Below are 26,986 nucleotides of genomic sequence, written 5' to 3' on the forward strand. Positions count from 1 at the left end.
GTGTGTGTGTGTGTGTGTGTGTGTGTGTGTGTATGTGTGTATGTGTGTGTGTGTGTCTGCTCCCCCGGCACGCACACTGTATAGACTTACATACACTTACACAGTCTCCCCCGACTAACTCCCTGCTGCAGCCTTTTCAATACATCGAGCCCGATTCGCGTTAACCCATAAAACATGTCTGACATATTAATCAGGTCTGCATGTGGGGGCAGCTCTACTATTGCACCGCTGTTAGGGGGAGGGCTCTCATTGGGCCACCTTACGCATCCTAGTGGCCAATAAGAGAAGGCTGATTCTCTCCTCTCCTAGCAACAAGACTCCTTTTTCTCCGAGCGCTGCAATCAGCAAACTGACACCCATAATTTCTAAGGATATGAATAATTGCAACCTAACAGCTTTTCAGCAGAGACGTGGGGAAACACAAGTCGATCCACTCCGACATCTCTGTTTTCTGTTTCCTCACCCTCCCTCCTCCTCCTCCTCCTCCTCCTTCTCCCCATCTTGGCTGCAGCTCTGTCTCCGAGTGCATTCAGGCAGCTCCTGTCTTACCATCTTAAAGGAACAGCCCTATTTAAGTTTTTCCTTTTTTCCCCCTCCCGTACAGGGGCATTGTGGGTAATGGTCTGTACTTGTTGACCTCACCGCGCTGAATGGCGGGGCCTCTCTCAGGAGGGAGAAGGAATACCTTGGCACAGAGCTATCATTTCCCCGAGACACTACCAACCTCTCAGCTATGAGCCTCTCTCTCTCTCTGCAGATGTTCCACTCGCAGCTTGGATTGTCCACCATCGAACATTTTCAACCAACACTATAATAAAAACCTAGAGGGAACACGCAGTATCTTTCTGAAACAGACAGGTAAAACTACTGATTTAATGAGGTAGTGTGCCAATGTCCTGTTGGATGAGAAAGATAAAACTTTGACGGTTTGCAGAGCGATTGAAGGACTTGGCTGTGGCCCCTGCACAGCACCTGTTGCCAGGCTACAGTGGTGCACGTGCACAGGACTGTCCAACCCCTGACCCTGCATGCATTCCTGTCCTTGCCCCTCTGGGAGTCGGGAGAGCAGACCACATGTTACATGTCTGCACAGCAGCCTCAGACGACCAGAAGTATGTCGAATTTTGAGCCTATCATGTTGCTATTAGTTAGCTCAGGTACGGGCAGGTCACAGATTGCTGAGTGGCACCCAAAAGGAAAAAGTTCTTCATCAGTCACAAATCAATTTGTGAGCTGCCGAGCAAGGTGACTGTCTGTTCTGAGTAGAGTCAGAAGCTGCAGGGTTGGATATCTGAAGAGAAATGCCTGCACTCGAGTACAGAGTCCGTCTCAGGTCTGTGTGAAATTTGACATGTGGCACTTGTAGGAACAGTCTGACCTTACACTTGCTGGACTTCTCAAATTTAGCAGAACAATATCTCATGGTCATTAGAGGTCAATTGGGGTGGCATGCAGAAAGCGTCTGGCAGGTTGAGCAGCAGGTAATTAACTACCCACATGACCTCCTGTCCTTTTCGGCATCTTCCGTCCAGTCTCAGAATTGTCTAGCAGCGGGAACAAAAGCCCCCACAAAGCTCATTTAGCCCACTTTCAATGAGGATAGACAAGGAGAGAGCGCTCTCTCTTTGAAGTGTGTTCCCTCCGTCCCGCACCGACCCCACCTCCTGTCCAGCGGATCAGACCGTTACAGTACGAGCGGCTCTAACACTCAACCACCGTTCAACCTTAGGTGACCCTTGCTCTCGTCAGACCCGCCCCCTTCTCGGGAGGAATGCTGCTGATGGGAGTTTTTTTAATATTCCCCGGCACCGGGTGCCCTCAAATTTGGCGGTGCGGCGTTAACACAAGCTGACACCACAGATTAGCCACAGACATCAGGAATGCCGCGGCCTTTTTGTGCCACGTGGACTTTGGCCAAAAGGGTCTTTGGTTACACTGGCCGCAGAGACCTGCGAAAAACCAGTCTGTGACAGAAGACGGACGCCCCTCGGCGTGGCCGTCTTCAAGTTCGCTTGCCGGCGAGAGGTCAAAGGACAGATGTTTTTTTCCAGGGGGGAAATAAACTGTCTGTTTCCGCTGCTGAAATAAAAGCGGCATGTTGAACGATTGATGTGATTTTAATGAGTTAATTCAGCTAAACTGCGAACAAACAGATTCAAGCCATTGACTCCATTAATTCACCTCAATAGTTCGACAGTTGCTTTTAATGTACTGTAAATAAATCAATCTGTCCTTCAATATCTTTCAAGTTTTAAGGCTTTTAAATAATAATTCATTACCCTTTTATACAGAAGATGACGATGGTCAAGGTTTTCATGTCTCCTATTCAGTAAAATATGTATTTGGAGTAGTTTTCTAATGTTTTCTTATTTCAAACGAATGTGATAATAAATGGAAAATCTTAAATAATCTTCCAAGTGTACTTGGAGTCCTTTATTGAGATTATTTCAACAGCCGGATTTTACATTTCAGGTCAAGAGACCACAGATGAACATGAACTAGCAAGAACAGGATTAAAGGAGGATTAGTTTGGATATCTTTTATTTTTTTCTGATTCTGGCATCGGGCTAAGTGGATAAAGTACAGCGACAAACTAACCAGTTTCTCTCTGGGTCAAGAATGCTGATAAAGGGACTTACAGGATTTATTACACTATAAATAATATAGTAAAAAAATGACACTGGTGCCATTTAAGGACACTAACAAAAAGTCATTGAGAAAAGTAAAATATATACTGTAAAAAAAAAAATTGTTTGACAGTGATCGTCGGTCAGATAAAAATGAAGTAAACACCTGAAGTGTGATCTAATCCCGAAAACACACAGCTTCAATGAGAGCAGTCACAACAGGATAAGCTCATTTGAAATTTAAGCAGCTTTTGTTCTTAATCAACACACAACACACACACACACACACACACACACACACACACACACACACACACACACACACACACACACACACACACACACACACACACACACACACACTAACACACACACAACTTATTTATGGCTATAACCTCATCTCATGTTGACATTAGATTTAATAACTTACATGTTCATACAGTGTGACAAACTGATCAGATCCCTCACCAAGTTTCATCAGTATTAAAGCAATCAAGGTTTTTGACTTTGCTTTTCAAGGCTTCAGTTGCTCGTGTGTTAAAACATTCTGTCTCGTTGTTTGGGTCAAACTGAAATTAACATGTTCGGTGAATAAAAACACGCAGCAAGGGATGTTAATCAGAATTTTTTAATTTTTATTATTCACTATGAAGTTGTACTAGATTTACTTAAATTCTCCAGTTTTTCGTGCAAATACATAGCAGGCAACATGGCTTACAAAATAGGTGACAAACTAGGTCCTTGACATGGCAAACATTTCAGCCTTGAGTGTGAATACAATGAACATATGTGCTTGGTCAGGCTACAGTAAAATATTTATGTAGTACAGCAGCTACAACAACAGTATAACAATCAGTACACACCCAGAGACAAAGTGTTGTGGCAAACCTCAGCTTTACAGCAAATGTGCATTTTCAAACAGAAAATCCAATGTGTTGCCAAAGTGTGGTTGTTATCTGGTTGTTAACAGCTGGAGCCTCATAAACCTACTCCGTCAGATTGTATACGGTTTTCCGCATGTTTGCTCACATTATGTCACTTTGACTTACATGAAGATAAAAATAGATATTTTCAAAACTCCTTTAAAAAGTCTTCTAGTCATCATGTCACACAAAATCTCCGAAAACATCGGCAGCTGAAGCGTCTCGAGGAATCTCCATTCACAGCTCAGCGTTTACAGTCCAACTAGCAACATCAGATGCAAGACGGAAGCTGGAGTTGAGAGACGACATCACCAGACAACATTTTGGCTAATCTCTATTAACAGCTATCTGCAAATTAGCATAAAAGAATACGATATAGCTGATGCAAGTGTTGACAACCAAAGCCTGCTCAAACGTGATTGGTCCAACTAGAAACATAACCAGAAGAATCTCATCCCCCGCCTACAGATTCTCTATATTCACATGCAGAATCTGACCAGTTTATCGAGATGAAGTCCCACAAGTGCAACATCCACTGTTCAGTTCCCAGCATGACATTGTGTAAAGGTCCCCACATTTATTACATTTCAAACATCTCTCCCCCACATTTCCTGTCTCTCTTTAAAGGCTGTCAAATACAGATGTATGAATTATTTCAGACTGATGAGATATACTGTTGAGGAAATAAGATTTACAGCTGGATTTTATTTTTTTCCATTGGGAAAATAAGTTGCAACTCATTTCACTGGTTACTGCTGTTGGCCAACATCCGCGGCCGGGAAGCAGGGGCGGTGAGTTCCACGAGATCCGAGCCGTCAGCCAATCACAGCATTCATTATATCGCATTAAACTAAATCACGAAATTTAGACAAAGAATTATACGATAAGTATAAATGAGTAAAAAATGTATTGATGTTAATCATAAACTCATTAGCAGGATTATATAGAGGACAGGGGATTTAAAGTCTCTGTGTGTCTCTGGGGACACTTTCCTTCAGAGTCCCACAGAGTTCAACAGGAAATGGTCGAAACAAAAGACACCAGGCGCCAATGAAACAGACTTTTTCTAAACAAATTCATCTGTGGTTTCCAGGACATCTCAACTTGGACGGAGGAACAAATAAAGACAAATTCTCAGCACCTTCCTACATTAGCTGAAGGAAGCACTCTGCTTGCTTGTTTGTTCTTGCTAAACCAATTATCGAACTTGTTGGTGATTCATTTTGGCTCAATTGTTTGTAAGCTAACCATCGATTATTAAAGCTTCACCACATGGGTATTAACACGGTTTTGGCATCAAACTATGTGGATTTCTAAATCGGACAAAAATGTTCTTTAGTGTTTGATTGTTATTTTTCTTCAGAAAATCTTCTGAACAAATTCTCATAAAGTCTTGTGGAGGGGTGGGACATGACCCCAGGAAGAACCCATTAAAGCTTAGGATTCAAATAAACGGGCCCATCCCTACTCTCCTAAACATGGCGATAGGGCGGTGGCCTTGGTGGAGTGATGTGCTTTTCTATGTTGTTGAAATGTTTTGCAGATATTTGATAAATGTGTTAAAATCTACAGTTTATGAAACCTATAGCCGCTGTGTAATTGAGCTACACACAAACTCACACCAGCAGCTACGAGTCAAACTTTTCCACCAGGCCATTTCTTGACAGCACAAACATGACATGAACACATCACCAACCCTCCAGACACACCAGTGTGAAAATGATGGACTGGATCAATACTTTGTTTAGCTCGGGAGCAGCTGTTGGGAGGGAACTGAGATCACAAGAGCTCAGTTTCAACAGCCACACCAGCAGCTGCACGGAGATGCTCGGAGCCGGGAGGAGACATGCGTTGGGCGGACGCCTCGTGTGGTGAAAAAGCTCCATCTGCTGCCTCAAGACCTAATTCGTTCCTCTGCATCAACACTAATTCTGAAAAGCTGCTCGGGTGTTTGTGATCTAATCGTGCAGCGCGATCGACCCCAGTGCTCCACGTTGAAAAACTCTCGGGATTATTCGTGGTGATAGAAAGAGAATAGACTGATTCTGTTTTAAATCAGTTTATGGCAGATAAATAACTTTGACTAGTTGTAATTCTTTTATTAATGTAGCAACAGAATTGCTGCTTTAATGAAAGACGTGAGCGGAGGAGAAGATGGAAGTGAAGGGCAGAGCTGCCGGCGATGGTGGAGGGAAAAAAGTGTTTGCCTCCGAGTCGACTGTCATTTACGCTCGGCTAGAAAAAGGGGGAAAAAAAGGAAAAGAAATCACATACAGGGCCCTTGTCTCATTTCTATGGCAACCTGAAGGCCATTATTGTACCTTGCCATTCATTATGAAAGGACTTCAGTGCGGTGCAGCGCGTTTCCCCTGCTCACAGCTGGGGAAACAGAGGGAAAGAAATGAATGAGTGAAAGAAGAAACTCTGCTGTACGGATGTGTGGCGCAGGAAAAGTTCACTGACTACACAGTTTACTGAAGCGAGGGATTTAAACGCGAGTCAAGTGACAATCAAATGGATCATTCACGACAATTACACGAAGCTAATTCGTATATATTTGGGCAGCTGGGTAATATCGAAAAGGTCAGAGCTGTTAATTGGTATTTTACAAACAAGCCGCCGCAGCAGCTTAAAACTACAGTGTTAATAGCATGTGCAGTTTTTCATGTCGCTGCTGCCTTTATTTGGTGTGTGCTCAACAATAATAATGATTATCGGACAGGGCAAGAGTGAGCAAGTTGAAAATCCTGTTGGTTTTCTTCTGTTTGATCAGGCCAGTCGATTGCTAGCCTCATTTCCTCTTGACTTTTTGGCCATAGCTACCAAGTAAAACCACACAATTTCTCCTCAGGTGTTAGATTTTACACCACTAATTCACAAAAAGGCCTGTATTGTTTCAAAATAGGAAATGGTGCTTTATTTAGCAGGAACACGCAAACACTCAAATATGGGTGAAACCATGGGAAAATATCCATCAATAAAATCCCCTTAACTCCACATTCCTGTGTTTTTAAACTCCTCGTTATGTATCACACTAAGTGTAACAAACATGAGAAGCAGCACGCACACAATCGGCAGGAAAGGTCGATGTACTGTAAGAGATGAGCAGATGCTTTTGTAAGGCATTGGCGCATGTTGAAGCAGGTTGACACTGGACAGTACGAAAGCTCCAGAACAGGCGAGTCAGTAGACCTCGACCCGCAAAGGTTTCGTAAAACAGTTTTCTACTGCTATGCCCAGATGTTATCTCTGAAATAACATCTGTTGATGTAAATAACTGTTCACTTAGATGTCTATACGTGTACAGTACAATATACAGTAAATGTGCATTGGCAATTCACTTTTTGTTTGTTTGTGAGGTAAGATTACAAGCTTGAGTTTGCCTAGAAAAAATTTGTTAAATGAGAACAATGTGGAAATACTGTAATAACGATGAAAAAATAGTAGGTGTCCTCAGAGCATCAAAGAAGCTGTACATCTTCAAAGCCTTTTCAACAATACTGTGTATATTTTCCCCTCTGTTTAAAAAAAAAGAAAAGATTTCCGTTGTCACGACATTCGTTTTACAAAATATCTCTGTCCATATCTTCAGCTATGATGCATCTAATACCAGAGAAGAAGATTGTGACCATGCTTAATGCTTTATAGAGCCGCCATCATTGTTGTTGTTGTTCCTGGTGCTTGCTCAGTACACAAAACAACAGTGGGTATTCGAACATGCTCTGTTTTACACGTACACACGGATACATAAATAAAATTCAAATCTGCACTTTGGAAAAATATCATTTTACTGATTACTGAAAAATGCTGTTTGAGTGTGGACCAGAGGGAAAGTTTGTTTTTCAATTTCCATTGAGACCATTAGTCTATTACGGCATGTCTTATTATAATGGGATTAAAGGCATTTACACATTAGGTAGATTTCTTTGGTGAATTTTTAAACCTGTATCCACTTATTGCGAGCTTTTACATCAGCGAGGAAATTTGGTGTAAGTGTTACTGAGTGTAATTACAGTTTTGGGTCGTTTTTTCCAAGGTTTTGCTTCCGACATGAACACATCTAACCAATCCCTAAGCTTCAAGCAGTAGAAGAACAACTTCCTCACTCTGATATAAACTTTTTTGTTGATTTATTTTGTAGCCATTGCTCACAGTTGTTGGTCTTACAAGGATATGCTGTAGACTACATGAAGTAGATTTAAGCAACAAGCGACTGAATTCCCGTCGAAGAAATGAACCAAATACACACAACTAGGATAGTTTACAAAAATGGCTACTTTAGTCAAATGTAATCCATAGAAATGCATCCTGAAGTAGCTGTGGTTAAGTTTAAGCTCCTCAACCAAGCAGTGAAACTCACTAAGTTCTAGTCTCTCTATAAATATTGTACCTGCAGGTATTTTGTCATTTGATACTTTTATTAAGTAAAAGGACAAGATGATCATCTCTTGATCTTGATTCAATCTTTCTTTGCCAGAAGTGCGATTAATTATTTGAACACTTTTATTTATATATTTGTTTAAAGAGTCGTTCAGAAAATGGTTTGAATTATTTGCTATTTCGTGCGATTTATTCGTCTCACTGTTGATGTGCAAAGGTTTGACCCTGAATGACTCATCTTTTGTTGAATCGGAAACAAAGAGCATCGCTGTGACATCAAAGTTTTTTTACTTTTTTAATTTTCTTCTATATTATAAAAGCCATGAACTCAAGCGAGGTCATTTTCCATTTTTGGATAGCACAGAACACTAATGATTTTTGTAGATATGTTTGGTGAAAACACAAAATGTATAATCCATGAAACTGCCCTGCACAGTAACATGTCCATAATACCTGGAGTTTCTTTGGAGCAACTCTTAATGATCCAGTGAGCTGTGAGCAGGGTTCACAGTGTTGGCAGTAATGCTGCAGTTGCTAACTGTGTGAGAAAAAAAAAAGTGAGCGGGTTAGTGTGACAGTGCATTAGCAGCCAGAGTCCATTCTCTGCGTCCCCAGAGAGAACAGAGCGGGCATATTAACATTCTCCTCAGAAGGGCCACAGGATCTGCCTTCAATGCTGTCTGACTCCAAACAAAAGATTGTGTGTGTGTGTGTGTGTGTGTGTGTGTGTGTCTGTGTGTGAGAGAGAGAGATGCAGAGACAGGCTGGTAGTGTGAGTGTGAGTGTGTGTGTGTGTGTGTAAGACGAGGAGGGAAAAGCAGGGAGAGGGAACAAGGGAAAAGGAAAGTAGAAGAAGTAGGAGATGAGTTTCTACTGTGTGCATAAACGCTGCCTGCTGTATAGATTTGCATTCCTCCTCCCATTCTGTGACCCCCACGTCCAGCTGAAGCCCTCAACTCTTTTTTAAAGAATTCAGCAGTGGATTGATTTCCTGTCAATGTTTTATGGATGAAAACTTTATCCATACAAAGCATTTTAGTTTTTTCCCAGCAAAGCAAACAACTATTTCCAACTGTCTATTTAGACTTTAACGTTTGGAATCAGTTCTTTTAGAAGAACCAACTGACTGTTGACTCAATCCCACAAAGATAAATCATAACTGGATACAAAAGCAAAAGCTAAGACATGTTAATCTGAGTCATGAGGAAGAATTGTGACTTTATTTGCTTTTATTTCCATTTTTGACCAATCACAGTGATCAACACTCTTGTTTTGCTCTACAGTAAAACAAACAGGATTATTTGCTATTCAAACGTTAACCTCTCATATACAGTTTCTATTTGTCCTCATGTATTTCTGTTTATTTGATCTTTTCTTTGCAAACCAAGCACATGCACTGGTCATACACAAGCCCCAGTATGTGAGAGGGTCTTCTTAAATCTGATTATACAGCAGATACCAGGGCTTGTGCCAGGCTGCATCACTGTCATACCCGGTAGCAACTGCAGACAATTGACTTCCTATGCATAACTCAAACATCTGGCTTTCATCACCGAGCGCCTGAAATCTTTCTACATTCCATGTGCAAACTGCACCATGTCATGCAATCCATCTATGTCCCCTCTGCTGCCGTGAAGATGATTTACAACATGCTGGTTCTCTTATTCCTGAATATACAGTGAGACAGTACAGTTACAGAAAAGGCACGAGAAGAAAAAACAAATCAATTTGAAATTTAATAACTTAATAACTAACCCTAACCCTGTTCATGTGATGATGTACTTACTTAATTGATTTAATTTACTCAAACGAATATGCAATAAAACGACTAAAATATCCTGACAGTTATCAGTTACAGTTTCAGTTACAGTAGTATTTGGTCAGTAGTTTACACTTAATAAATACCTACATGGTGGAAAATCATACAAAGGAACTACAACAACTTTCACATAAATGCGACAATATACATTAAAAACAATAGAGAATTAAAAGTAAAATTCATCTTTAGAAATATGCATGAAACTGTTGGCAGAAGAAATAGTCCCATCAGTCATGCTAGCAACTGTGACACTGTATAGAAGCAGAGTTAGTGGTATTTTGAGCTAAATGCTAACAGGCTTACACTGGCAACGCAAATGTTTAAAAGAGATGTTTCCCATCTTAGTTGTAAACAACACAATTTAAATATTGACTTATGGAGTGTGTTACAGGCAAAGTTAATGTTTATGGATTGATGTCAATGCTTGCATTAAATTTCATAGCAATTCATTCAGTTGTTGTGTAGATAAAAACCGTAAAAACACAAATGTTAACCGCATGTTGGCGCTAGAGGAAAGTTCCGGCGATCATCTGTAACATACATCGTCTGCCAACATCTGAAGCCAAGTTTTCGACAGGTTAATGTCATAGATTTTGGAGACACAAGATGAAAAATAAAGTGAATCATCGAACTCATTGTGATTCATCCTCTGGGGACCATGAATAGTGAATAGTAATCAATCCAATAATTGTTGAGATTTTTCAGTCTGGACCAAAGTGGTGAACTGACTAAGTGACCAACAATTCCATCCCTAGAACTGATGATGTGAGAATAATGGTGTTTGTTCATGTTCCCGTCACCTCAGCTCATCAGGACCACAATTCAAAATGCATCATAATGAAATCAAAATTCAGTTGTGAGGGTTATAGTGTTTTTTTCGTTTGTTTTAAAAATGTATTTAGTTCTTAAAGTGAACATTCATTGTAATGCTCTATTTGACCACTTGATACAATAAGGCCCTCCTGTTATTTTTTAACTCTTCTATCGTTTAACAACAATATTACCATAATTTGCTTCATCGTTTTAAGTACTGCCTCAAAAGTTATTTCAGCGATCAGTGAAATATAAGTGTATATCATCTGCAAAGAATGAAAAACACTTGTTAATGGCAGCACAGAATAAAGGTTTAACCTGAAGAAAAGGGGCCTTTCTAAAATAAGAACCGAATGTGATTCCATCGACACTGAGTCGTTGATAGCTTGAGCATTTTAAGTCATTTGAGGACTGACCGCTTCGACAAAACTGGATTAAATTCTACTTTCTCTTGACCCACATCACATCCAGACTCGGCGTGATTGTGATTAGTATAATTCTGGCGGCTATGATTGAAAAGGTCTGTGACCGACTCACAGCTGGTGCGACAGAGGGCCATCTCCACTGACCTGAAAAGGGGAACATCGGATAAAAGCTGACAACATTTAACCCGGAAGCTGGGCAGCCGATGACATTACATCTGCAGGATCACCTCAAAGGCACATGAATGAAACACTTTAATAAACAAAACCTCTGGATTGTCTGTTTTCTTCATATTCTTTAACATTTCATTAGAATTGTATCTTCTCAGCCTTCTAGGAATGAAGACCTTCTCAATTTACCTCTGTATACCTCCAGTTGCTTTTCACAGCAGACGTTTTGACTTGTCACAGTAAGAAAGATGTTCTTGATGTCATTAAAGGTCCAGTGTGTGGAATTTAGGGAGATCGGATGCCACAAGGGCATTACAACATTCATAATTTTGTTTTGAACAGAGTACAATCATCTGTAAGCATGGATGCAGTATTTTATTGATCTTAGAAAGAGCTCTTTCTGGAGCGGGTCCCTTTCCACAGAGTCCCCCTCCCCATGTTGCACCGACAATGTTTCTACAGTAGCCCAGAATGGACAAACTGAGTCTAGAAACAGCCTTTCATGTTTTTATCTTATCTGAAGGCCCCTGTAAGTTCTGCTACATATTCAGAAAGGAAGGGCGAGGGGTAACTTCACTCCTAGATCTTCTACACAACTTTTCTTTTTTAATATATATTTATGGGCTTTTATGGCCTTTACTTGATAGGACAGAGAGAGTCTAGTGGTGAAAGGGGGCGACATGCAGAAAAGGGCAACGAGGTTGGAATCGAACCCGGACCACTGCAGAAAAGCATGGCCTCATGGGACGGGAACACTACCAGGTGAGTTTCACGCCTCTGTCCAATTCAACAGTCCCAGGAATATATTTCAATATTCATATCCATGACATGTCAAAAATGTCTTCTGTGAAAATATGCTTTCTGAATTAGTAGCCTTGGCTCTCTGACCATACTTTCTCTCATTGCAAAATAGCTACTTCACCTCCAATTTTTACGAAACATGACTGCATCTTCAAAAATATTAAGTGTAGCTTTAATTTATGGCATCGAAAAGGATTTATCTCCACAGACTAATAATGTTCAGACGTGTTCGGTGAAAATAACTGTGTGTAAAGCGGACATGAGCATTTGTGAAGCTGTCATGTGATGATGGAAGTCTGCTCTGAGCACATGTGGTAAAACTGCATCATTTCTGTCAAACAGAGCGATTGTCTTACCCCTACTCAGGTTTTCCATCTTTCCCCTCTCTCTCTTTATACACACACACACACACACACACACACACACAGACACACACAGTTTGGTAGCAAATATATATACACTCTTTTATTGTGTATACATAAATGGCTGGAGAATCAGGGACAGATTGTGGATCATAGCAAACTGTTTCCAAAAGCAAAATTGATCATATCCTGCTTAAAAGAGATATCACACATAATTTGAGTGAACAACTATTACTTACGTGTTCTTTTTTTTTACTTGTTTTTATTGTATGGGATGTTGCAAGGAAGTTATTCAGGTCAAGATTAGAGGAAGTTATTTTGGTGATAGAGGTTTCGGTCGTGGTTTTAACATCATTCCTGGTTAAAACCACACAGTCGACCTCTTCCTCTGCATCCTTTTACTACAAATAAAGAAAACTTTGCTGTGGGATCCTGACGACAGATTCTGCAAACTCCACTCTATGTTAACCATTTAAAAGTAACACACACCTAAAAGTGTTCCAGTTGTGTCTGCCTCTGTCCCACGATAAAAACTTGTCCGTTAGCTGCGGAAGTGTTGCGATAAAGCAAAGCTGAGGCAGTGTTGGCATGCATGGAGCAAACCAAGTGTGTCAGGAAAGAGAGAGGGAGAGAGACAGACGCTGGCAAACACTTGAGGCAAAGTTAAATGATTTGGTTTGAGTGCAGCAGAAGCGGGCAGACCGGCAGCGCAGGCAGTAACAAGATGGCGGCGGTCTGCAGCAGAGAGTGTAGCAAGCTATGTCCAGAGAGAGAAAGAGGAGAAGGAAAGCCGTGAGCTGTAACCTGCTCAGGGCACCTAGGTGCCAAGTATCACAGAGCTCTTTTGGAGCCAGTCCCTTCGAAGGGTGGGGCGGGCAGAGCGGCGCCAGCACCCATACACGCACTGATAGGTAATGGTGGGGAGGGTGGGGGTGCAAGAACAATGGAATGGCTGCCTCCCAGACAGAGCTGCCGTACTGCAGTGATAAGGGGAACAGGAGGGGGGGGCACTGGAAGGGGTTGCACAGGAGGTACAGACACACCTGCCTCTGCAGCTGGAGCAGCAGAGACCGCAACAGAGCGAGCAGGATTCACGCGCCTCCACTCCGGCCTCTCATCCAGCGATCAGAGGGCATCTCAGGACTCTGGGAGCATGAGTCACAGCACAGCGGACCAGACAAAGAGACTCACATCGGCATATGCTGCACGCGCACACGCGCACACGCACACACACACACACACACACACACGCTCATTCATGCATTTAAACATTTAAATAAAACATGTAGTTTGTGTTTTTAACAGAGCATCGTGATTCTTTAGTGTTTTCAAATGTATATTGAGCTCCAGGATTTGTAATATGCTGCTGCAGTGATAATGTTTCTGATCAAATAAAAAACAAAACTATTTACTAAACTCCTCTGAAACCTCATTTAATCAGTTTTGAATTAAATGACAATGATGCACACAGGTGGCTGTATCCTTAGATCACCTCACTGCTGAAAGGGTGACGGCAACAAACCACTGTACATACACTGAGGTGAGTTTATCTAAATGAGACAGAAATAACAAGAATAAGTATTTTTCTTAAGCTCTAAAAACGGGATGCTTAAAAATGGGATGCTTAAAAATCGGCCAGATTTCCGTAATAATATTTGCTTTGTTTCCTTCCTTCCCTCAAATAATTTCCAGCACCACGAGTCCAGCTGCTGTACAGTCTGTCCAGTGTAACACTGTACACACACCGAGCAAGCTGTCAGTGTCAGTGAGAGACACTGAGAGATCTATAGTCCTCTAAATGGTCGGCCATTTCACAAGTTGGAAAAACATCCAGCAGAGGCCGGAGGGAGGGGGGGGGGGGGGGGATATGGCTGCGGTGGGAGGTCTTATTGTTGCACAGACACACACGTACACAGAAACACATGCACTGTACAGTGTGAATTTTTAAACTAAACACGTGGAAGTTCTATTTCACTATTTTTCTTTTGTGAGTACAAAAGGACGACATTTCAAAAGCCAAACAGAAATCAGATCTGCACATCTTCTTCCTCTCTTCTTCCTCAGTGTCTGTCTGGTCGCTTTATGCCGAACAAGGTTGCAAACAGTGACACCTTGACCGACTGCCGCAGACCTGCTGCCCCACTGAACAGGACATGACTGCATTGATATCTCACCACCAACTATCTGAATGTAAAAAAAAAAAATCACTGAAATGAGAGAAGTTCACGTCTGCTGACAATAAATGCTTCCTCTCTCTGATCATGTTCAAGACGCAGACCTCAGACTGAAAGATGTAAACATCAGACACATAAAACATCTTAAAATACATATGGAGAGCTCAGTAGTTTGACAATGACAGTTGAAGGCCTATTCAAGTTGGGACACAGATGAGACATCTCAGACAACAGGTTCTGCTTTACACAGCATTCTATTTAAAATTTCTGTTGTAGGATCAGGACACGTTGACATGATTTAGGATAAGATATGCTAATGTTTTCTTTTAGAAAACCTGCATTATTCTGAGGCAACCTCTCATACAGCAGCGACCTCACACAGTAAACTGAAACCAGGCTGGAGAGCAAAAACTCCCTGTAAGATATCAATGTGCGTGACAATACCAATGAGTTGCAGCTTTACAGAAGTCATTGCTCATTAGGAGCGACTGCCTACATTGTAAATTTCCTGTTTAATGAATCTCTCAAATTCCTCTTGCATGGGGAGACTATACCAAAGGAACTGCAGCTGTTCCTTCCACTGTTCACCTGATGTGGCTAAAAATGCCTTCAAATCAAAGCTGAAAATAGAACAAGAGCTCACAGCTACAAAGCTGCCCGTCCTTCAACTACAAAATCATGGCATCACCTTTAATCCCAGCTAATGAAAGAATGGGGACAAAACATCAAACGGCGCCGCTGCTCAGACGCTGCTGCAGCGACTTCAGAGTGGCTGAAGAAGAAGGAGGAGGAGGAGGAGGAGGAGGAGAAGAAGACATGTGAAGGATTACAAACGGTAGGTATGGATAAAGGTGGAAGTGGAGAGGCTACTGTGATCACAGATCACCGACCAATTATAGAAACAGACCAGACACATTTCAACACGCTGGTTTAAGGAGAACTGCGAACGCTGGTCGTCAGCAGCCGAGTGCGTGAACTGGCCTCACGTGACATATTGAATCAGCTCGTCTTCAATCACCACAGATCATAACAGCCTGCTGTCATCCCCAGTGTAATGACTTGTTATCAATGAGCTGATGATAAGGGGGGGGGGGGGGGGGGGTGGACCCTCTGGCACATGTATGAGTCTCTGATTCGACTGTGAGCCGAGTTCCTCTGTTCAGTTAACCTAGGCAGGTACACGCGGTGGAGAAAAAAAAAGATGAGAATTTGGATGAGGTCAAACACAAGTGTACTGAGCTTTCAGTGTCACGCTCTCACCAGTACTTTGTGCTGCTCTCAAGTTAGTGCGTGAAGAGCCCGCAGACAGTGATCGAGTGGCCCGACTTATAGAGGAAAGGCTATGTAGTAAAGCGCTGAATGCTAATATACTCATGATATCATGTGTTCGGCGATTTTCTTTTCCATATATACGTGTTGTCACTGTCACAGAGAGAAGTGTCTCCAGCTGTGTTGTGAGATCCTCGTGCAGCTCGTCTGTGTTAGCATGTGTAGCATTAGTCACTGTGGGTGTAACCACAGTCACATATTCCTCCTTCTTCATTGTACCAACCCCCCCCCCCCCCTCCCCAAAGAAACAAGAATACTGTAAATGTGACAGTGTTTTTTCCGTATCACCCCACCTTGTCTGGACATCCCTCCATCCTAGTCACATGCCCACATTCATACCCAGCATTCCTACATCCATCTCCCCCTCGCACGCCCCTCGTGCTGCGCCTGCCTCTGGATCCAAACCCACTCTATAACCCCAAAAGAAACCCAATGATCTCCCCTTTTTTTCCATCTATCTCCGTTTTCCCTGTGTGGGTGGATCGAGTGAACGTTTTCTGTCACCACGCCTAGCTAAAAAAGCAAAGACGTCCCTTCTTTGCTGCGCTGCCCATCTTTCCGCCATGTTTTCCTCTTTTTCTCTCTTTTTTTGTTGGTTTTAGGTTACAGAGATGTGTGAGTGCCCCTCGCAGCTCCCAAGAACCCAACCCGTGCACATCACAGCAAAACGTCACAAGTTAGGGTCTCAGGGAATGAGAGAGGTACAGATTGGTTATTTTCCGTCTGGCCTTTTCCTATGCGACATACAGTTGATCATCAGCTGCTCGAGCGCCATGGCTGAGACTAGAGACAGACAATAGCAGCTTCCGCTCTTCCAGGCTTTGTGCTGTGCTGTACCGTGAGTCTCAGCTCTGCTACCGAGTCCGGTCTGGTGCCGGTAAGTCGAGGTCTACACGTCTGCACAGCACATGCATTAGTTCATCCATTTTAACACTTTTATTCTGATATGATACAAGCATGATGTTCTGCGCATGAGTCAAATAGAGATACGTGCAGTCAATCACATCAAACATACAAAAACTGACAACATATCGGCTTATCGCAAGTGAACACACACTTACTGCACACGTTGTACTGTAGTCACCACTGAATGGCCATACACACCCAGACAGACAGCACTGTCACATGATGTTCATAAGGATGGTTCTGCTTCTGCATATTTTGGCCTGTCTGTTTCTGCCACAGCTCGGCTCGGGAGAACAATGGTGTGGTAATTAATGGTAAAAATCTGGATATTTTTCATCTAACATTCCACAATCCTGCACTGTGCACATGCACAGCAGCACCAGTCAGACGACAAGGACAGCAGCAAAGACTGAAAAAGGGCTGTCTCGCTCGGGTGAAAAAAAATCCCTCCCCATCGCTGAAAAAAGCCAAAAGCTCCTCACCGCTTGCATTCTCCCCCACCAGATATCCCCTCGCCAGGCACGCCAGGCTCGTCCGTCCTGTGGGACCACACCTGTCAATCATGCGGCTCTAACGTTATAAAGGGAAAGCTAATTCGTCAGGTGGACCGAATGAGGTGTGACTGCCCGCGAGATGAAGAGAGGAAGAGGAATGGAGGAGGCTGGGGCGAGTGATGATGAGACGAGATGCGAGGAAAGAGGGGAGAAGGAGAGGAGGAAAAACTCACCCGGCTGACCGCGGTGGCTGCTGCAGTCTGCTCCGTGTGTCTGTCCGTCCCGGTCAGCCTATAGCACAGAGGGGGAGAGGATGTGGCCACAAAAAATGGAAAGAGGGTGATCTGTGAGAAGAAGAAAAAAACAGACAGAAACACGAGCTGTAGAGAGAAGCAGCAGATTTTAGTGCTGCGAGCTCACGCTTTGTTAAATGGATCTTTCGGACTACACTAGCACATGAGGCTGCTGTCTAGCCGTCTGCTGCTCAGACATGCAAGACTATACCATGTGCAGCAAGAGAGAGAGAAAGAGGGAGAGGAAGAGAGAGAAAGAGAGAGAGAGAGAGGGAGAGGAAGAGAGAGAGAGATCGTCTGAGGGACGACAGGTGCAAGGTTAAAGGGTAAAGTAGGCAAACGAGTAAAATAGAAAAACTGGACAATTTTGAAAACTATAGGAGTAAAGATACTAATACGTTAAAATGTAAAGAAGCGACAGAAACTATACCTAATAAAAAATGGTCGATGCAGGCAAACCAGATGCACTGTAGCAGAAACCAGAGGTGAAATTGCATGCACAAGAGAAAAGAAAGAGCAGATCAATGGGCCTGCACTGCAACATGAACGCTTACTCAGAACAGGAGAGCAAGGGCAAATGATAGAGAGACAGAGAGAAAAACAGACAGACACACAGACAAGAAGAAAAGCACTATTAAGGTCAGATAAGGTAAAATACATAACTGATTACTCAAGTCATTAAAAGCCAATTCAAAAGCACTGCACATACATGCCACATGTACTCTAATAAAGCAGGTATGTGCCCACAATCTCTAATGTCCCCAAATAAATCACAGCTTTACATCATCAGACCTTAGAAAAGCAACAAACACGTGGAAAATTCTTGTTCTCATCAGATATGAGCGGATGGGATTAAAAGCTCTGAAAACCGGCTCAGGCATAGAGCGCCAAACCAGCCACAAGAGTGATAATAGGAGAAAATGTGTAACGCCTGTTGCTGTCGTCCCTCTGCTACTCACCCCTCTCTTTCTCCATGTGACACTACTACTACCCATCGCTTTCCTCTCCTGTCTGTCCGTCTGTCTGTCTGTCTGTCTGTCTGTCTCCCGGCTCCATCTGTCTCACATTCTCTTCCTGCTCTCGCCCGGCGCTTTAGTCTCGCTATATCACACCTCTTCTGTCTGTGTCTGTGCCTCTGTATTTTCTTTCCCTCCTCTGCCTCGCATGCTTCATGGATTGCAGGCTCAAGTCCCCGGGGCAGAGAAACCGTAGAGCCTCTCTGCCTGTTACATGCAGCATCGAAATAGCAATAGCAGAACGGGGACAGAGAAATAAATAACATCCATTCATTTCCTCCCACAGCTGAAATCACTTAGATTCTAAAAGGCCGGCTGTATGGAGAGAAGGAGAGATAAGGAAAGGTAGAGAGGGAGGAAAAGAGTGGAAAAAGAAAGCAAGAGCACACAGAGGAGAGAAAGAAATAATAGGTAACCACAGTTTTATCTTACAATGTCTCTTTTCAAGCTCCTTTTCATTTAAGAAAAGAAAAAAAAAGAAAAAAATCCTTCTTCAGTCGGCAAGTCCGGTATTCTGTTCCTGTCTCTCTCTCCCTCTGTGTCTGTGAGAGTGACTGGGCATTACGGTGTGCGTTTCATGGAGAAAAGGAGGGGTGGGATTGAAAGAGAAAAGGAGGGAGCAAGGGAGAGAAAACACGTGAGTACAGGGAGCAGTAAAGGAAATGTAACTGGAAGCCTGGTGATGTGGTGGTCTTATATTTTATCAGAATTAGCCGCTGTACAGCAGCAGAAAGAGCGTGGTGGAAAAAAAAAAGGACGGGAGACAAGATGGTAGGAGAGGGAGACGAGCGGGGAGAAGAGTGGACTGCCAGAGCAGGGTTCTTCTGACGGACAACACATTATGGGCTGAGATCAATGACAGCAGAAAAAATTGCCTGTGTGGTCCCACATGATCGGCCACTTTCCTTCTACTGGTTTCAATGGATTTTCCCTAAGAGTGCGGCCTCTTTAACTCCTAAGTTAATAAAAAAGATATAAATAAAGGCCCTCACTTGATTTGTCTTCATTATTAATTCGTTGTTTGACTCTATTCCAGTACCTTTTTAGAAAGCCTATATATTTCTCTGGGTCACAGAAGTCACATGCTGTGTCGTCTTAACACATCACATGCACTTCAGAGCAGGGAAGTGAGTCTCACTTTTACACGTCTCTACTTCCACTTTCCCTCCGGTAACGCTGACACGCACACACGCACGGACGCACACACACACACGCACACACACGCACCTCACATTAGAACAGCTAAACAGGACTATTTATAGACATTTTCAATGAAGACAAAAACCTACACTTATATTCCACAAGGAGGGCAGTGTGTGTGTGTGTGTGTGTAAGTGTGTGTGTGTGTGTGTGTGCATGGGGGAAGTGAGAGCTCCTGTATGCCTCCTGCTGTATACTGTAACACACTACCCCATGGCCACGTGAAAAAAGGGAAAATAACATTTAACACAGACACGATGGTAAATAAAATATAATTCTTCTTGTACAAGGAAAAATCTGACTAGGCAAGGTAATTTATGCTCCGAGAAACACACACGCACAGTAAATGCATGTTGGATCTACTGTAAATGACTCCTTCAGTCTCTCATACTGATGAAGCTGCCCTGTACCAAGGGCCCCTAATTCATTCTGGCCCACAGATCTCCTTACTCCACCTCCGTCGAACCCGGTGGCCTTGGGACAGAGAGCGAAGAGTTTAAGTGGAAACAGTCTTTCATCATCATACCACTCCCTGCTCCACACATCTGCACACAGCAGCACACCGCACTACAGGGATACCATTTATCCCCAACAGGACTGCATCCACTGACCCATTTTATTTATAAGATAAGCTCAGACAACAAACTGGGTGAGGAACATATTTAAATTGAACTTCAAATAAAGATACAACAGGGAAATCAGTAAATCCTACAACTGTTGGAATATTTACTGTAAATTACTCACAATGTTCCACATCGTTCGATTCCCTGTACAAGTAATGAAATCGGAAACAAATACACATTTTGATATAACAATGATTGCCTTTTTTGAGGTGTTGATGGGAGTCCATGACTGAAATTCCAACACCTTCCACTGGGCGTTTACAAAATATTGTCTTCGACAGAGATAAAAGCTACACAGTTAAAACAGCTAAAAGTGAACAAAACATTTCTTTGAATATGCCTGAAATGAAGCAATAAATCGACGTCCTTTACGCGGCTGTCAGGGGCCGGGGTGACTTCAGGGGTTTGTTTCCTTGATTTGAAGCAGTAAAAGTTGTTACTGGCTGTTTTGATCACAGCAGCGTGTCAACCACATAGCAGTGCAGAGGAAATATATCGTTTTGGTTAAGTGAAGCTGAACTTTGTACATAATTGGCTGCCAAGGTTGCGTTCTTCCCCCCGCGGCTGTATGGTGTTTCCCTTCAGTGGCATCTCTTTCATTAGAGCGGCCCACAGACCTCACTGCAGAAGCACGTTGGTGCTTCTCTCTCACAAATCTCAACACATTTCTTTTTTTCCCAGACTCTCTTCATTTATTTGATGAATAATGTCACACTCAGAAAGACAGTTTTTTCTCTCACAAAAATAAAACAATTTTAAAAGCCAGCTATAAAAACCACCTGATATAAGGACAGTGTATTTAAAACCAACTGATAAACCCTTGATCTTTCTAATGAAGCAGAACACTTTTTTGTTTTTTGTGCATCAGTGTCCAGAGTGTGTAGTGTTTCCTCAGGGAAAGCTAGGAGGCTGTACAGTTATCGCCTGTGGTGTCACTCTGAACTATACAACCTACTACCTCAACCTGCGGAGCACTGGAGGAGACTGCAGGATGGCTGCAGCTGAGTAGGTGTGGTGCAAATCTTCCACAGCAGATATCATTGTACTGTGTACGCTGATAACAAACGTTAACATGATACGCTGTTTGTTAGAGAATGTAAATAAAGGTGTAAAACTCAAATAAACACATGAGGTCCTTGATGATAAGTTATACTTTTATGTAAACATCCTGTAAACGCGGAATTCCCTCAAAGTGATCCTGTTCAGTAGTTTGACCCAGTGGCCTAATTTTTGGTAGTTTGGTTGGGGACACTGTGTAGGCATGTGGGATAACGCTGCTAGAGAATATGTTGTATCCCAGGAGTCAAGGTTCATTCTGTTAAATCATGAGGAGCTCTGATTGGGCTATAAATGACTTTTACTTTATAGAAAAGACTGTAAAAAAGTCTGCAAGTTCCCGTCTTTATGGCTTTCCAGCACTGTGTGCTTTGAAGGTAGTTACACTGAGCTAGTCCTTTTTTTCCCTCTTACAGGCACAGGGCAGGTGCTGTGTTTGCCAGGAAGACACATACCTATAGATACGAGCTTGTGCAGCCAGTCACCACAAGTTCGGATCTACGGGTTTGTGGCAGCTGGCGTCACCCCTTCTAGAGCACATGAGGAGGCAGAGACCCACAAAACAGCAACTCATGCTAACGTCTGAGCACATTAACTCATCTCATTCAAGTAAATGTCACAATGAACAAACACTGGCACCAGATCATAGTGTCCGTCCATAATAAATAAGAATAAATCTTTGCCTGATAAACAGAGACAGTCAAATAAAATACTGACCCTTTAATGTGTTGCTCATGTTTTACCTCTGATTCGACCTTTGCCATGTGGCTTCAAAGCATGTTTCCTGTTTGTGTTCGTCTTCCCGAGGAGCGCCTTGAAATTTGACCACGGCACAGTGAACAGGCCAGAGAACAGAACAGTGTGAGATGGACCTACAGGTCACATTCTTTGGAGGTCAACATTTATAAAACAAATGTCACACATTTACGTTCTGTACAGTGTTTCTAATCCGGACACAGAAAAATGCAAAATGCCCCCTTCTTAAGAATGATTTTAATTTAGAAAATATATTTTTGCCGCAGTACGGCTTTTTTTATTATTTTCCACAATAAGAATAAAATTGCCTGAGACTGATACAAGCGAAAGTCACACAACAAGGATGCAAAAGCATTTTACACGAAATCCGCAATCTTTGCGTAAAAAATAAGATTGAAACTGTGAAATCATATTAAATCGTGCAGACAAAATAAAATATGGCACCGGTTTTAATTCTGAAAACAAAAGTGGTCTTTTTTTTTTAATTCCTTCTATTGTCATATAAATGCGTTTTCATAATGAACTCCTGTCCTTCCTATCTGCCATAAATGTAAGAAAATATTTAGTGTGATCAGCGAACACCGTCAAAAACATGCACTTTGGAAAACAATGTCAGGTAAAGATCGTATAGTGCTGATAAGAAACTACACTGAGCCAAGCTAGCAGAGGGAACTGTGAGTATTATAAACTGCCAACATACCAGTGGGGCACAGGCTGAATCTGATGGTCAGACGTCCTCTGGAATCAGATGGAGTCAGGCTTGAGAGGTAGTGTAGGCCAGCGCTTTCGCATAAATTAAGAAACCTATAAAAACAGAGAGATAAATAATCACAAAGTGACTGAAATGAGCAGAAAGCCTCACGTGCACCGATGAGACGCCCGTGCACACATTCCAAACACCGCACACTCACAAAACGTGGTAATCCAAGCATAGTCTTAAAACAAGTGAAAGACTAAAAACTACAACCACAGCAACGATGAAATAACACAACAGTAAAAAAAAAAGCGATAAATAACATGAAAAAGTGAGAAGATAACATCCCCTCGTACTCTCCCTGTTACGCCCTCCTAACCCGTTGTCCAGTCCCCATTTTTCCGGGGTACAAAAACCTCAAAACGCCTTTAAAAAAAAAAGGTAAGGCAAGAGGGAAATGGCAAAAGGTTCAATGCGGTGCGATGTGGATGAGGAGGAGTCGCAGCGCAGGGCTGGCTACAGAGAAAGTGGAATTTGTGACAAGCGAAGGAAAGGGTGGTGTTTTCTTTTTTTCATTTTTTTGGTGCTTCATTCTGCCTGGCTTTTTTGGATCTCAGCAGGATCCTTGGCTGCAGCTCTGTCTCTTCGTAGCACGGCCAGAATTTAGACATATCCCTTTGTCTTAAACTTTGTTGCATAAAATCAAATTGAGACATGAGAAAAGATATGTCAAAAGATGCAAGGGGGGAAAAGGAAGCAGCCACCAAAAACTAAAGCGCAAGTTATTGAAGAAAAGGTCACAGCATGAGTGAAAGTGCACAGCAAAGAAGAGAGAGGCTTAGCAGCTCAGAGCCAGGGACACAAAAAAAATTCATTAAAAATAAAAAAACAAAAAAAGTCGAGACGTAAGAAGGTTGTTTCGCGTCAGAATTCCCCCCCCCCCTGCAAACATCTTATCTCCAAAGTGCGAGCTGCAAAGTGTCTTCACTGCTGCTACAACACAGCAGCCGAAGCCTTTCAAAGGCTATGCCACGTTGTGGGAGAGGGAGAGAGAAAGCAGCCACTTTCCCTCTCTCCAAAATGGCTGAGGGCCGGGGTAAAGCGGCTGTGAGCAGAGAGGAAGAGCGGTGCTCCCCATCCTGCTCAGGGGAGGGCAGGGCAATTCAACGAACATCTCTCCCTCGTTTCCCCTCTCCTCACTCATGCCCTTTGTCCCATTAGCCGTCTTTCAGATCGGACGAATGGCGAGCAGCTGTGTTGTCAGTCCGTAGGAAACTCTGCTTGGCCCACCATGCAAGAGAAGAACTAGAACTGTAAACGAGTGCGGCTGATAGGGCAGATTGTGCGTCTCCCACATGCCCACATCCTGATGCTCTGCACTGTCGTCTGTGTGCATGTGTCATCCTCCTCTATGATACTAGAGGAGGACTACAGGACAAATGACTCGTGTCTGATCACAGAATGTATTGTATTTACTTTTGACCTGACCGATATACTGATTTGCAGATAATATCAGCTAATTTTAGCCCTTCACAGGTATCAGTGTTTACATTTGCTGCTATGCACTGATATGAAAACGTCTCTATATTTTATCTGGTGCTTTATTGTAATTTTAGTTATAGTTATTTGAAAGAAAGTTTATGTTTAAATTGTAAAATACCAAATCTCAATTACATTTCTTTGTCATAAGGGATTGAAAACGACATCTTAGGGATTCACTGCCACTTTTGTTCAATATATGTATTGTACGAAATGTCGGAATCTGACTTTTTTATTCTCCCTGATATACGTTTTGGCAAGTCCATATCACTTGGGCTCTAATTTATTTTAAAGAAATAAAAAACATCATATATCCACTTTGTTGTCCTTTCCATTAATTTTTGTGTGTATGGTGTGTACTTCTGTTTATCACAAACGCTGGGTTACTTGAATGCACTCCTCAAGCCAAGAATCTTTCTTGCTCTACTTAACCTCGGCACCACTTCTAATATCACAACAGAACAGCACATTGTTCAGAGCCAGGCTGCTGCAGTCACAAGTACAGCATCCTCATCCTGAGGAGCCGCTCAAGGCTCTATCCATGGACCATTTCTGTTCATCGATATTTCGAAGTTGACAATTATTAGGACTGCGCAGAGAACGGTGCTTCAGCTCTAACACCACCATATGAATCCAACCACAAGAAGCAACATTAGGCTAAAAGACAACCGGCAACATTCACACAGGCAATGAACTTTTATTTTCTAACTCCCTATTTAATAAAAAAAAAGAATGATGCAACCGGGGGAGATTATTTTATGTGAGCACATCCTGGTTTTTCCCCGTTGCAACAAACCCAAGGGCGGGGGAAATCCACTTCCATACACTTGATCTTGTTGTTCCTCCTTTCCAGCAATAAGCTTTCTGTTTTATACAGTGCAGCATTTGTTCCCGGTAGAATGTTCAGATGTGGGTTTCCACACACAAAACAATTATGAAAATAGTTTCATCCTACGTATGAGAAATCAACCCACCGGTGAGGTAACCCCTGCATTAACATTGGAGGCATCATGAAGCATCTGTTCAAACACTCATGTACTCGCATATGTAAGCAGTTGCTCTACTGATATGCCACAAGCAAGACAGATGCAAATCCTGATCTCTATTAGAACAATCAGCTAATTTGTGCATAATTGATAAGCAAATTATAACAAGAAACAGTATGAGCCATATTTTAAAGTCACAATAAGTAACTTCACACATTTCAGCTTGATATTGTTCTGAAAGAGGACAAATGTAGGGCTCAGGATATGAAGTGCCCTAGTAGCTAGTTTTGCCACAGCATGCCAATGGGCCGCTGTCTGCTCCATGGTCACCACTTGAATCTAAATGAACAGATTTGACTTTCAGGATATTGCCCAGAACCCTGTCACAGCGGCGACACAAGAGGAGGGCCTCTCGGCAAAAAAGGGGGCTGAAGAAAACAAGAGTGACCGACATGGGCATAACCCCAAACCTCTCACAAGGTAACCCCTTGAAAGCACTCTCAGAGCCTGGGAAAGTGGGGAAGGAAAAAAGTGGGCAGAAAACAATGGGCAAAAAACATCGCCACATTTTTTATCTTACAGTGACATAAGGTCAGGGGCAGAAAAGGCAGTGACAGGTGAGCCGAAGAATTCACGCCTGAAAAACGTTGATTGTCTTTGGATTTGTCAGATTTTTTTTTATTTTGTGCATCGACTTATGTCAATCTTGCAATAGCTCTCTTCATCACTGTTGATCTTAGGCCTAGAGGTGGCCTGTAAGAGTGTTGTACATCCACCCAACTTAAAAATTGATTATTTTAATATTTGTTCCTCTCTATTACAACATTTCTGTGTAAATTAGTGTGGACATAAAGTAATAATTGACTTAGTGTTACTTATTTATTACGCAGCGATACAGGTACAGTTGTCGTATCTTGGTCGTATCAATGACTCTTTGTTTGAGAGACATTCTGCTCCCTGTGTCCTGTTTGCACTACATGCCCTTATAGGACTGAGTTCTAACTTTTCACCAAACTGTCGCCCACACGTCACAAGTAACTTAAAATGCCTTCGTATTGTGTAATTCAAAAACTGAATTGAAAAATCACATTTAATCATCACTTCCTCTTCTTTTAAACCTTCATTATGTTAATGGTTTAAAACCCATGGATGTCCTTAATTTACATTCGACTGTTAATCTATTTAGTACAAAACAGTATATTATGCATGGTAATATGTTTAAGCAAATTAAATGCACAAAGGGGGAATTATACACGGTATATTATCTAATACTGATCAAAAGAAAATTCCAGGAAAGGCTTCAGCAGCATTCATAATTTAACCCCCTCTCACAGCAGTCAGCATTTCACTTCTTTGGAAATTCTATATTTGTGTTATGTGTTTTTCCTGGATTAATTTACTACAAATACCCACACATGTGTCGGGTTATAGCCACTGGTAACCTGGGTGTCCAGGGATGATCCTCTTATGATCCCTATCTATTGGCTTGTTCATGAAAATCACAATCCCTACTCAGAGTACATACGAGAATGAAATTTAACATCCCAGGGGGTAGGTGCTGCAAATGGCTGATTTTAATTGTTTGGATAGCGCAGTCAAAAC

The 26,986-nt window shown here is 42.3% G+C and overlaps 1 protein-coding gene across 1 annotated transcript in view; it reads right to left on the reverse strand.

Moving 5' to 3' along the window:
• Window positions 1–26,986, reverse strand: part of LOC128457426 (sorting nexin-19) — an 88,343-nt gene that overhangs the window by 27,595 nt on the left and 33,762 nt on the right. The window contains exon 3 of the mRNA XM_053442106.1: window positions 22,866–22,969. The gene's annotated coding sequence lies outside the window, so the exon portion shown is untranslated. The remainder of the gene's footprint in view (window positions 1–22,865; window positions 22,970–26,986) is intronic.

Source organism: Pleuronectes platessa, chromosome 15 (genome assembly GCF_947347685.1).
Source record: "Pleuronectes platessa chromosome 15, fPlePla1.1, whole genome shotgun sequence".
NCBI classification, from domain to species: Eukaryota; Metazoa; Chordata; class Actinopteri; order Pleuronectiformes; family Pleuronectidae; genus Pleuronectes; species Pleuronectes platessa.